Below are 12,483 nucleotides of genomic sequence, written 5' to 3'. Positions count from 1 at the left end.
GGCCAGCCCCAGAGGCACCATTCACCTGGGGAGCTTGGAGCCAGGGCTGATGCAGCAAACATCTGGGCAAGCCTTTGGGAGGCAGAGACAAGAGAGGGCATCAGAGGAGGGAGGGAAGGAAGGAAGGAAGGAAGGAAGGAAGGAAGGAAGGAGGAAGGAAGGAAGGAAAGAGGGACAGAGGCCAGTGTTGCCCATGGCACCCCTGACCCTCATTCAAGGCACCCCAGGGTGCCACGGCACACAAGCTGAAAACCCCTGCATTATACCATAAAAAACAGAACAAAACAACCCCCCATAACTCTATCATTTGAGCATGACTTTTGCTCTGGTAGCAGTGTCTGCTCCCGTCCATAATCTTTGCCAATGCAAGTGATTAGGTAATGCCTGGAGTCTTGTTAACTAGGGCACAGTTTTCATACGGTCGCCTTGCTTAACACTGAAACTATAATCCTCGAATTGATCTGCTTCTGTAAGCTCCTCTGGCTTACGTTGGACTTGCCCCAACAGCATGCTTTGAAAGAAAATAAAGAAATGTCAGGCAGCATCTTGGCCTCTAAGAACAGCAAAACAAAGAAACCATTAGGTTTCAGGACTGTTTAGACATCACAAGAGGGCTAGGGTAGCATCCTGGCAACAGTAGACTGTGATCTTCCAAGCTCCAGGCCAGCTCCCTGTTCAGACTGAGACATTGCAAACTTCCAACTGCTGACGTAATTGTTCATCCTTATATTGGGAAAGCTACTTCATGAATACCCAGTGAGACAGTGAACTAGAACAGAAAGAGCTCCCCTCATTGTCACTGCAGAGTTGTTTTCTTTTGCAAGGCCCAATACAGAAAAACCTGCAAAATAAGGGATTTGGTGGCAGTGGGGCGAGGAGGGAAAAAAGCAAAACTCTCTGTCAGGGATTATTCACACTTACTTTCCCCCTGTGCTTTCCAGGTATGGTCCATGCTTTAACTTTCTCACTAGAGTGGTACATGCTCTGGTTATCTCCCACTTGGACTACTGCAATGCGCTCTACATGGAGCTCCCTTTGAAGGTGACTTGGAAACTACAACTAATCCAGAATGCAACTGCCAGACTGGTGACTAGGAGCAGCCGTTGGGACCATATAACAGTGGTTCTGAAAGGCCTTCATTGGCTCCCAGTACGTTTCTGAGCGCAATTCAAAGTGTTGGTGCTGCCTTTAAATCCCTAAGTGGCCTCAGTCCTGGATACCTGAAGGAACGTCCCCACCCCTATTGTCCATCCTGGACACTGAGGTCCAGCTTTGAGGGCCTTCTGGCGGGTCCCTCACTGAGAGAAGCAAAGCTACAGGGAACCAGGCAGAGGGCCTTCTCGGTAGTGGAGCCCACCCTGCGGAACGTCCACCCATCAGATGTGAAGGAAATAAACAACTATCTGACTTTTAGATGACAGTAGAAGGCAGCCCTGTAGAGGGAAGTTATTAAAGTTTGATGTTTTATTATGCTTTTCGATTTGTTGAAAGTCACCCAGAGTGGCTGGGGAAACTCAGTCAGAGGGACGGGCGCTTCTTCTTCTTCTTCTTCTTCTTCTTCTTCTTCTTCTTCTTCTTCCTCCTCCTCCTCCTCCTCCTCCTCCTCCTCCTCCTCCTCCATGTCTGAGTGTTCCCAGGGTCAGTTGTGGGAGAGGAGTGAGAAATGTCCCTATTTGCACCTGAGGAATGTTGGAGGGTATCACCCTCATAAGGCAGCAACCTCTGTTGCCATCTTCTCCTTGTAAAATAAGACAATTTCTACTTGTAGTTCTGAAATCAGCCTTGTTAGGTGTGTATATGTAACAACTGGATCCCCTGTGGAGTCCCAGAGAACCATTTATTATCATCTCTCAGTGAAGAATGGCTAATTGAGCTTTCAGAACAATTCATTTAGCTATATTAATTACCCAGCAAGCAATAGGAACGGCTAATGGTACTCACAGGACCATATCTAAAGACATAATGTCTCAACCACGCACAGGCGAGTCATCAAATTAGCTACTGATATTTATTTAAACGGATGCATAAGGAATGTAGAATTTTTACACAGATAGGCTATAATTCTGATATCTGGTGGTGCTTAGCGCTCCAGAATCTTGATCCTGTTTTTGACCCAAAACAGGGGTGTCCCCATTTTTATAGGGACGGGTGACAACTCTTGTTTCCGTGTAAGTGTAGTAAAGCCATTTAGAGTTGTTCCTCTTATCACCGACCAGCAGGGATGATCACATTTGATTACTTGATCATGTTGGAAAGGGCAAATGAAGTATTCTGCCCTCTGAACTGGCGGGAATAAGGGGGAGATATGTCCCAAGAGTTGAGGCAAGAGGGCCAGTGCTCTTGCCTTCTCATGCTGTGCTGTGGTCATTTCACTGTCCACTCTCAACTATGTAGCATGAAAAAGTAGAGTATGTTGGCCTATTCATTCCAGAGACACGAACATAAAAGTGGTACAAGGACAAGCGTGAAACTGCCACAGCACAGGGCAGCAAGACAGGTAGCGTTAACCTGGTTACCTCAGCAATTGAACCTCCCGAAGGAACATAATAATACTCTTCTAAGCCCTTGCCTACAGCCTCTTTCTTGAGGAGTGCAAATTCATGCTGGCATTTTCATTTGCCTCTGCCTGAGAGATCAGTAAGCCTTTTTTGGGGGGGCTGCATTATTAAAAAAAACCAACAACCTGCTCCCTGATTGATTGGGGTAATCAAAACAAAATTAAATGGCAATATTTGCAGTATTGTTGACTTTTCCCTGGACTAACTGTCTAAATTACAGCATAAAATATATGCAATGGCCCCTGGGTATATACAACAAACCCTGACTAGTTGACTAGATATTTCAGAAATGGTAAGTTGCTTTTTTTAAAAAAGCCGAAAGTATTGTTGTGAATTTGGGGGGTGGTCAGTCTGTATGATGCCTGAGTCCCTTCTAATTCCTGGGATCCTAGATTCAGCAAGCGCTAAAATCGAACGGAGGATTCCATTGTCGAACTAGCCGGGCAAGTTTCTTTGTGAGAGAATGACTGTAGTTGCCACCTAACCACCAAACGTTGGTATAACAACAACAAAAGCTCTGTGCCAGAGGGCAAATGAGTGCGCCTTCCTGGCCCCTCCTCACCTGACTGCAGTGGCGTGGGTTGATAATTTTTCATAGGGGAATAGTTAGGGTCAGAGGCATTAGCTGTGAGCCTGATACTTTTTTTTGGGGGGGGGAGACACGTGTGTGTGATGTCACGACGTCCTGACATCACGATGTCCTGACATTACATGTCCCTCCCTAAGCTGGGCAGATGCTTCCCAGGCTTTCGGAAGGAGGCTCCAGGCCTATGACAGGATGCTGAAGCCCTCCTTTGTCCTTCCCAAAGCCAGCTGGGCTTTGGGAAGGTGGTGGGAGGGCTCTTGGACCCCGTTGGAGCACTGCGCCTCCTCCCTCCCTCCCTCAGCCAGGTAGAAGCATCCTGGGCTTTGGGAAGGAGGCTCCAAGTTTTAATACTTTAATACTCTAATGTACCAGGAACAATTAGGGGACTAGCCTAGTCCCCCTAGTTCACTGACCGCACACCATTGCCTGACTGGTGGTTAGAAATACAAAAGCCAGGGCAGGGTGAGGTAAGGCTGAGCACAGGGGGCAGGCAGCAGAAGAGAAGGAGAGTCAGGCCCATGCTTGATGCCAAGGCTATGACTATGCAAGAAGCAAGACCTTTTCAGGTGTTAATGCTGTGAGCCCCTGTATCTTAGGCGCAGGCTGTGTATATGTGTAAATAAACCATATATCATAAAGACACCACAGTCTCCACTGTGCCTCCTTCCCAAAAGGAAACACAAACCCTGGGTAAGTGCCTGGAACCCCTGGAATCTTGCACCCCTCAGAGATTGGGGTGGCATGCAACAATATTTTTCTAGTTCTGCATGCACGATAGTTGGGTCTGCAGATTATTCTACACTTTGCAAAAACAAAAACAAAAAACTTTGAGCCAACTTGGATGTTGGTTTAAGGAAAAGAGCCCAAACCATCCAATCAGGATGGTTATTACAAATTCTAGGAAATTTTAGTCAGGATTTTGAAATCGCAGAAGAGTTTTACCAGAGTCGGAGCAAATATCACTACAGTATTTTAACATGAATGACAATGACGCTTCCTTTCACCTTAATTATGCTGAGTCAATGGGCTTCCAGCAAACATTGCTCATCCTCATTAAAACAGATCTCTGGAGATTTGCCTTAATTTTACTCCTTCCTGCGCTGTGTGGATTTGCTTTGGAAATCTTATTCAGCTTCCACCCAGGCCCGACACTGCTGAGCTGATGGGTTCTGACACGCCTGTGTGGTCCCAGGGGCCATACTGACAAGCTGTGGTTTCTTTCTTCCGTATAGAAGGAACCCTATGAATCGCCTGGCTATGGGAATGGTTTGCTGTTATCTTTATACTGCTTGAGAGATAAAATTCCGTGGATTCTTTAGCTGTTGATTCCTGCATTGCAGAGAGCTTGACTAGACGACCTTCTGGGTGTCTTCCAACGCTATGATTCTGTGATTCTCCAACACCCATCCACCGCAGCAAGCAGGCTCAATAGTCAGGGATAGTGGAAGCTGTAGTCTGGTAACATCTGAAGACCCACAGGCTCCTCAATTTTTAACGAGAGCTGACAGGGACTGGGTACAGCCAAACAAGATTCAAGGAGACTTCAACTTAGTTATGATTAATCCTTCTTTCACTGTTCTCCATAGGACTTTGTCCTGAGTAACTTTTGCTGGAATTGGGTTGTGTCACTAGAATCTATGGAAACACTTGGTTGCAGGGAGGGGAGGTGGTTCGTAAACATTTGTGTCGTCGTTCCCCCCCCCCCCATCGTGGTAAAGTAGTAGTTGCCTCATTTGGAATGGGGGGAGGTATTTCATAGGGGCAGGGAGGAAGGAGGGGAGGAAGCAAGCTCAAAAGCCTTGTTCTTAGATACTGAGTTGGGGGGCAGGCCCCTATCAAGAGATGGAGTTAGGCATAAGTCGGCAATAAAACAATAAAGCATCTGATGTGAAGTTAACTCTTTATTCAAAGAAACAAACAAAGCTCAGCAACCCTTCCCAGTAGGTCTTGCACCAATGAGGCAGTTGCAAGGACTGAAAGGCCCCTTGCCTTCTCTCTGCACTCTTAGGCTCCTCTCCTGGTTCATTCAACAGGAGGGGGGAGACTGCCTGGATTCTTCCAAAGCCTGCCTCATCTCTGTCTCCTGGCCCCCTCCACCTCTGCCTCCAATTCTTGACTGCTTTCTGCCACAGCCTCTTCCTGCTCACTAAACCTTGTCACCTCTTCAGCTTCCGACACCTCTGCCTCTCAGACTGCTCTATCTTCTCCGTCTGACCACTCCTTGTCATCCCACCACCAATCCCCTGGCTCAGAGCCTTCTTCCGCTGGGGATTCCCCAGCTGGTGCCTCCCACCACTCCTTTGCACCCAGCCAGTCCAGGACAGTCCCCTTCTAATTCCTGGATCCAGCACAGATTAAATTACTGAAATAGCGCAATAGAGTTAGGCACCAGTTCCTCCGACGTGCTTTGCTTCACTTCAAATTGACGTGTCAGTGAAACCACCAATTTTTCAAAAAGCAACCGCATGCCAAGACAACAGTGAGTTGAAACACTGTAGAGCAGTAAACCCCTTTATATTAGATAGGGTAGGGATACAGATGTTGTTAGATCTGTATATACTGTATTGTTGGACCCCAGTTAGCTTCGCCGCAGCCAGCGTAGTCAACAGTCAGGGATTTTGGAAGTGAGAGTCTATGAATGACCCTGCCCTGCATTATAACCCACAGGGTATGAAATGGTGCAGATTATGGGGGATATTTTTGACGATCCTTTGCAATCAGTTTTGAACCCAAACTTGCACCTCGTAACCTCTGGCACGCTCACCTCCTGACACCTTATTACTCCTTTTTACTAACTTCTCTACAATTTCCTGTGGTTGCCAGCATAGATTTCTGCTTACTGTGGCTCTGGTCTATAAATGGATCTGCCAATGAGCAGGCATTGAATCATGTACCCAGGGGCATGGAAGTCCTCCAAGTTATAACCAAAGCTGGGCTCACATTTTGCTGCGCCTTCATACCAAACAGGTTACTCAGGGGTTGATCACCCACCACATTCCCTCCTGCTGACTTTCAACTGAGTTCCTGTCAATCTTTGTTGTCAGGTTTGCCTTGATCTTTGAGTGCCTAAGGCTGGGTATTGGCAACCTGGGCAACTTGTGGCAAGGAAGTGGGGGAGAGGTTGGAAACACATCCTTCCAATTCTCTTAAGATTTACAGCACATGTCATTCCAAACTGGCTCTTCCAAGATTTGGGGGGGACATCTATAGCCCACAAGGAAAACACCTGAGAGGGTAGCATGCTAAGGAGAGAATGGTCACCTAGAAAGAGAAAAGAAACAATTGAAGGATCTCAGAAAGAACCTAAGGTAGAGATATCAAATTCCAGTGTGGAGAGTCTCTCTTTGCAGTGTCTGTAAGCTTCAGAACAGAAGAAGGTAGGAATGCAAGAAAGCAGGAAATGCATTTGGTTGTTTCTTAAAGTTATCAGACACAGCATTCAGACTGTGCTTGTGAACTGGACCAGTAGACAGTCTAGTATAAAAATTGGTAAGGCAAATAAATGCTCAGAGGCAATTCTCGGTTCCATCTAGCCTCTGTCAGTGCAGAGAAGAGGGATGGAATATTATTTATAATACTTGAAATTCAAGCACAACATTGTACTGAGTAGAACTATAGGTATCTATTAGGCACTTTCAAAGGTGAAAAAACAACAAGAGTAGGCAAACATTTCTTGTAATAGAACAAACAGTAAGGCATTGAGCATTGAGAGATGTGGTCGGATTCAAAGTACGCTAGAAGGCATCTGGATCAACAGGGCTTTACATAAAGAAAATCTCTTCGTATCCCAGTCCACAAACTGCAATAGAAAAGCACATCGGTTAAGGCCAGTGGTACTTTAGATATGTAATTACTTCACTTTTTAACTGTGGTCCGAAGAGAGGTTTCAGCTGAGTCAGGATTGCAATCAGTCAGAAGAGGTAGCAGCAGACAGGACATGTCACCAACATTGTGTTAATAACACCCCGGTTAGGCCCCTTGGGCACGAACCACAGCACGATGATGCCGACCACCGTCCAGAACATGCTCATGACGGTGGTGGGCACTGCGAGGCCGCCATACGCCATGGCCGGGCTCTTGCTCGCTCGGTAGTGGTTTCTCTTGGTTCTTTTTCTGCATGACGTGATATCTGCATAGCATGACCCCGTGATAGGACCTGATTACATTCCTTTTCCCCACCTGCAAGACGTCCCACCAGGGAAGGTTGTGGAATGAAAGGATAAAATTTACAGCCTGTAATGCTTTGAAAGAGAATGATGAAAATTATGTGTAGATGGTATATTACACAGTGAAATTAGCTAAAATGTATAAAACAAACAATAAATGTTGGAAATGTAAATAAAAAGAAGGAACATTTTATCATATGTGGTGGGAATGTAAAAAAAGTAAAGAACTTCTGGGAAATGATATATAATGAGATGAAAAAGATGTTGAAATATACATTTTTTAAAAAACAGAAGCATTTTTACTTGGTATTATAGGTCACGACATTACTAGGCAAGATGTTAAATTGTTTTTATATGCAACAATTGCGGCAAGAGTATTGTTAGCCCAGAAATAGAAACAAGAAAAAATTCTGACGAAAGAAGAATGGCAGACGAAATTAATGGACTATGCAGAATTGGACAAAATGACAGCAAGGATTCGAAACCTGTGGGACCAGAGATTTACAGAAGATTGGAAGAAGTATATGAATTATTTGAAGAGCAACTGTAATCAACAAATTCCGCTAGTAGGACTACAAGAAGTTTTGTAAGGAGAAATATACGAAGTGTTACAAAGTAGAAAAAGATAGAGATATTGGTTATGAGTTTGAAATGTAATAGGGAAGATAAGAAATGCATACTGTCAGGGCTGCCTCAGGTCTCAGCTCACAAAAGACCAACGCCAAGCTCTTCTTATATACAAGGATGTTTATTGCAGTTCATTATTGGTTCCACAACCGAGGCGTGCAGCCCCGCGTCTCTTTCCCCTAGACATTAGAAGTCCCCTCTGAATCGGTCCCTCCCCTACACCAGTTTAATAAGCTAACGCTGCTCCACCTTTTTCTCTCTTTCCTTTTCCGCAGGGTCTTTCTGCCCGCCGGGGTTCCTCCCCTCCTGCTTTCTCCTGAAGCGGAGTCTCCAGACTGCTCCTGCCCCCTCCTGCGGGCTTTGGGTCCTGGCCCCTCCTCCCCCGGGCTCCCTGTTCTCCCGCGCGCCTCCTCATTTGAACTTGGCGCGCGCGCCCAACTTCTGACCTTCCTTTTGACAGTTATGCTACTCCCCTCTCTGCCTTCCTCCCCTTCCGGGAGAACGGCTTGCTCTGATCCCTCCCCTTTCTCTGCTGCCGGAGCTGCTCCCTCTGACACACTGGAGCCTCCCCCTCCCTCGCTGCGCTCTGGTGGGGAGGCTGGCCCTGATTCCCAGCTGCCGCTTTGGGGTCCCCTGCTGGCCCCTCGCTCCTGACACTTTCCCCCTGGGGCTCCCCTTGCCCTTACCACAGGCACCCCCTTCTGGGAATCCTCTGATTCGCTGGAGAGACTCATGGAATCCCCTGCGTCATTCCTATCCTCTTCCTCGCTCTCCTGGGATTCCTCTCCATCGCTCTCCATTTCCTGCCTTCCCTGTACCTCTGTCCCTGTACCCCTGACACATACTAAGAGATTAGATTGGAAATTTTTCAGACAGGATTGATGGAAGTTAAAAAAATTTTGAATAAGATGTAAAAGTATGTTTAATTACTGTTGAAAATGATATGTTAAAAAACTAATAAAAAAATTATATATATAAAAAGACGTCCCACCAGGGATCACTTGGAAATACTAATGCAACTGGTCTGCATACCCTCCAGGTGTCCTGATTTCTAAGGGTCAGTCAAAAGCCACCTAGCTTCTGATTTGATTCTAAAGGTAAAGGGACTCCTGACCACTAGGTCCAGTCGTGACCGACTCTGGGGTTGCGGTGCACATCTCGCTTTATTGGCCGAAGGAGCCGGTGTACAGCTTCCGGGACATGTGGCCAGCATGACTAAGCCGCTTCTGATGAACCAGAGCAGCGCACAGAAACGCCGTTTACCTTCCCGCTGGAGTGGTACCTATTTATCTACTTGCACTGTGTGCTTTCGAACTGCTAGGTTGGCAGGAGCAGGGACCGAGCAATGGGAGCTGACCCCGTCGCGGTGGTTCGAACCGCCGACCTTCTGATCGGCAAGTCCTAGGCTCTGTGGTTTAACCCACAGCGCCACCCGCGTCCCGATTTGATTCTAGAATGTCCCTATTTCGCCCGCCAGTGCTGCCGCCAAGCAAGCTGGGAGTCGCCACCGTTCTGACACTGGGTAGCAGGCTACTAGCCGAAGGCCTTGGACTTGTAAGACGGCGCTTGTACTCTTAAGGAAGAGAGGGAATCAATAAGGAAAATCAGAATGCAGGACGAACAATGGTAGACGAAGTGACCCACTTTCCAGATAATGCTTATGCGCTGCAGAAACATAATGTTCTTCCCCAACACTATAGAATCTCGCTAATATCTTACTAAATGTGCGTATGAACCAATTACTGGTGAACAAAGGGATCATTATTCTTAATTACGCCTCCAGTCACTTTCTTAACAAAAAGGAGATAACATTGCATATAAAGTAGGATAGGCCTGCACGGAGATGGGGCTTTAAGCAGCATTATTCCCTGAGTCATCATTTAAACCTCAACAAAGTATGCGCTAAAGTGGATAGAAATTTGGCGCGGCTCGTGAGAGAGAGATGGATACAGAAACTGAGGAAAATAATACAGTTCACTGGTTCACCTCAGACAATTAAAAGTATTCCCCGGGTGAACAGAAGTGAGAAGCGTGGCTTTCTCAGCTTTTGCTTTCCATCTGTGACTGAGCTTTGCTGTGCCAGGGGTGCTCTGGTCCTGGGTGAACAATTTTTGAGGGGGTGCGAACCAGGCACCCCAAACAGGTGACCCCAGCATGGCCTGGCCCGGCGTTCCTCTCCACCCACCAAGGGCCGTGTCAGCCAGTTGGGCTGCCCACTAGGCACCAACGTTACACCGCTGACCCTGAGTGTTGAGGTTTGGGACTTAGATGGGTACAAAATTGCTCTCTAGCCCCAAAATTGATACAGTGGTACCTTGGGTTACGTACTTAATTCCTTCTGGAGGTCCGTTCTTAACATGAAACTGTTCTTAACCTGAAGCACCATTTTAGCTAATGGGGCCTCCCGCTGCCGCCGCGCTGCTGCAGCACGATTTCTGTTCTGATTCTGTAGCAAAGTTCCTAACGCGAGGTACTATTTCTGGGTTAGTGGAGTCTGTAACCTGAAGCGTATGTAACCTGAAGCGTATGTAACCTGAGGTACCACTGTATTGCAAAAAATTAAAATGCTCTGTGTTACCCTTTTCTCATAAGGATATTCACTGGACGTCGCGCTCATGCGCGGAAGCGGCATAACGCGACCCACGCATGCACAGACGTGCAATCACGTCTTACATTCTGTTCAGGATGCGAACGGGGCTCCGGAACAGATCCCGTTCGCATCCCGAGGTACCACTGTACAGCCTTTTAAATTCATCTGTGCGAAAGTGGGGCTTTTGTTTTGGTTTATTTATTTACTTGTGTCTTATCTTGTATTTTATTCTGTGAGCTGCCCTGGGATCTCTTGTGGAAGGGTGTTATATAAATTTAATAAAACAAGCAAACAAACAAGTTGCATTACATGAAGAAGGATCGATCGTCAAATAGTTGGAGGGGCTGCAAAGCCAGGGGAACACTGCTGAGCGTTGAGAATTAGACAAATTCACAGAGAAGAGGTGTATTGGTGGCTGCTAACCATACTGAGTATGTTCTAACTCCACTATTGTAGGCAGTATGTCTGTGAACATGGGGTTACAGGCAGGAGACATGGTGCCCTTTTATAACCTGTGCTAATATGGGTACAGTATATCCTTCAAGAACACATAAGTCCTTTTGGAGAGATGTTTTGGTATAGGTGTGATCAACTCTGTAAGGTATGTGCCATACATTAACTATTTAACGTTGTCTTGTACGTCCACCAAAACTGTCTATACATTTCATTTATTAGAACACGTGAAGGCAATTTCCATGTTGGAGATATAATTGTCTGTTGCGCAGAACAAGTATTGTGCGCACACACACACACACACACACAATTATCCTGCCCTATTTGTAGTTGGAGCACCCTATCCTTAGTCTGATTTTTTCCTTGGTATATTGGTGATTAAGATCAAGCCTTAGCAATTTCATTCCAAGATTATCTCTACTGAAAGGGGAAGGTGTTGAATTTAAGGTTACAACACTTAAAAAAGAAAGAAAAAGCGAATTCCATGTTTATGTGAATACTAGCAAACTACCACTGAACTAAATGTGAAAAGAGCACAAAGCAATTACCAGTAGTAGAACATCTCCTAAAACCAGCCAGTTCCTCAGCAAAAAATGTTATTGATTTCAGGCTAGACTTTTTGTTTCCCTAATAGATATTGATTGCTCTAATAGATTTTACCAGCCACCTGTAAAAAAGATTGATTAGGCCATAATGAGAGCTACAGTAGCATAAACTAAGCAGTCGTCCAGGAAGTCCCAGCTTCAACCCTTGGCTCTGCATTCACGTGGTTGGTGGTCTGAGTCAAGGCACTACCAGGCTCCTCTGCGATAACATCAGGAAGCTAGATAATAATTTGCTTCCTACTCTGGTGTGCCCTCGGTTGGAGTTCATAGGGAGGGAAGAGTCTTTAAGAGGCAACAGAACTGCAGTTCCCAGTAGCTCACCTGAGCGGCCTGTAACATTTTAAAAGAAAGGAAGTCAGAACCCTCAGGGCCAAAATCCATACCCTCCAACATTTCTTTGATGAAAATAGGGACATCCTATATAATAATAGGGACGCGGGTGGCACTGTGGGTTAAACCACAGAGCCTAGGACTTGCCGATCAGGTCGGCGGTTTTAATCCCTACAACAGGGTGAGCTCCCGTTGCTCGGTCCCTGCTCCTGCCAACCTAGCAGTTCGAAAGCACGAAGTGCAAGTAGATAAATAGGTACCGCTCCGGCGGGAAGGTAAACGGCGTTTCCGTGTGCTGCTCTGGTTCGCCAGAAGCAGCTTAGTCATGCTGGCCACATACCCGGAAGCTGTACGCTGGCTCCCTTGGCCAATAAAGCGAGATGAGCGCCGCAACCCCAGAGTCGGTCACGACTGGACCTAATGGTCAGGGGTCCCTTTACCTTTACAATAATAATATTATTAATAATAATAATGCTTTTATTATTTATACCCCACGCACCTGACTGGGTTGCCTACGCAGTAGGTCAGGATCATGACCTTAATCCCCAACTCCCCAACAAAGCTTCTA

The 12,483-nt window shown here is 46.4% G+C and overlaps 1 pseudogene across 1 annotated transcript; it reads right to left on the bottom strand.

Annotated features, from left to right (window-relative positions):
* Window positions 1-6,547: 6,547 nt before the first annotated feature.
* Window positions 6,548-7,224, bottom strand: LOC309522375 (V-type proton ATPase subunit e 1 pseudogene; annotated as a pseudogene). Its single transcript has one exon. The product of its transcript is annotated as a V-type proton ATPase subunit e 1 pseudogene (transcript).
* Between the last annotated feature and the right edge of the window lie 5,259 nt (window positions 7,225-12,483).

The sequence above is a fragment of the Podarcis vaucheri genome (assembly GCF_965113315.1).
Source record: "Podarcis vaucheri genome assembly, chromosome: 17".
Lineage (NCBI taxonomy): Eukaryota > Metazoa > Chordata > Lepidosauria > Squamata > Lacertidae > Podarcis > Podarcis vaucheri.
This window is presented reverse-complemented; position numbering and strand designations above follow the sequence as displayed.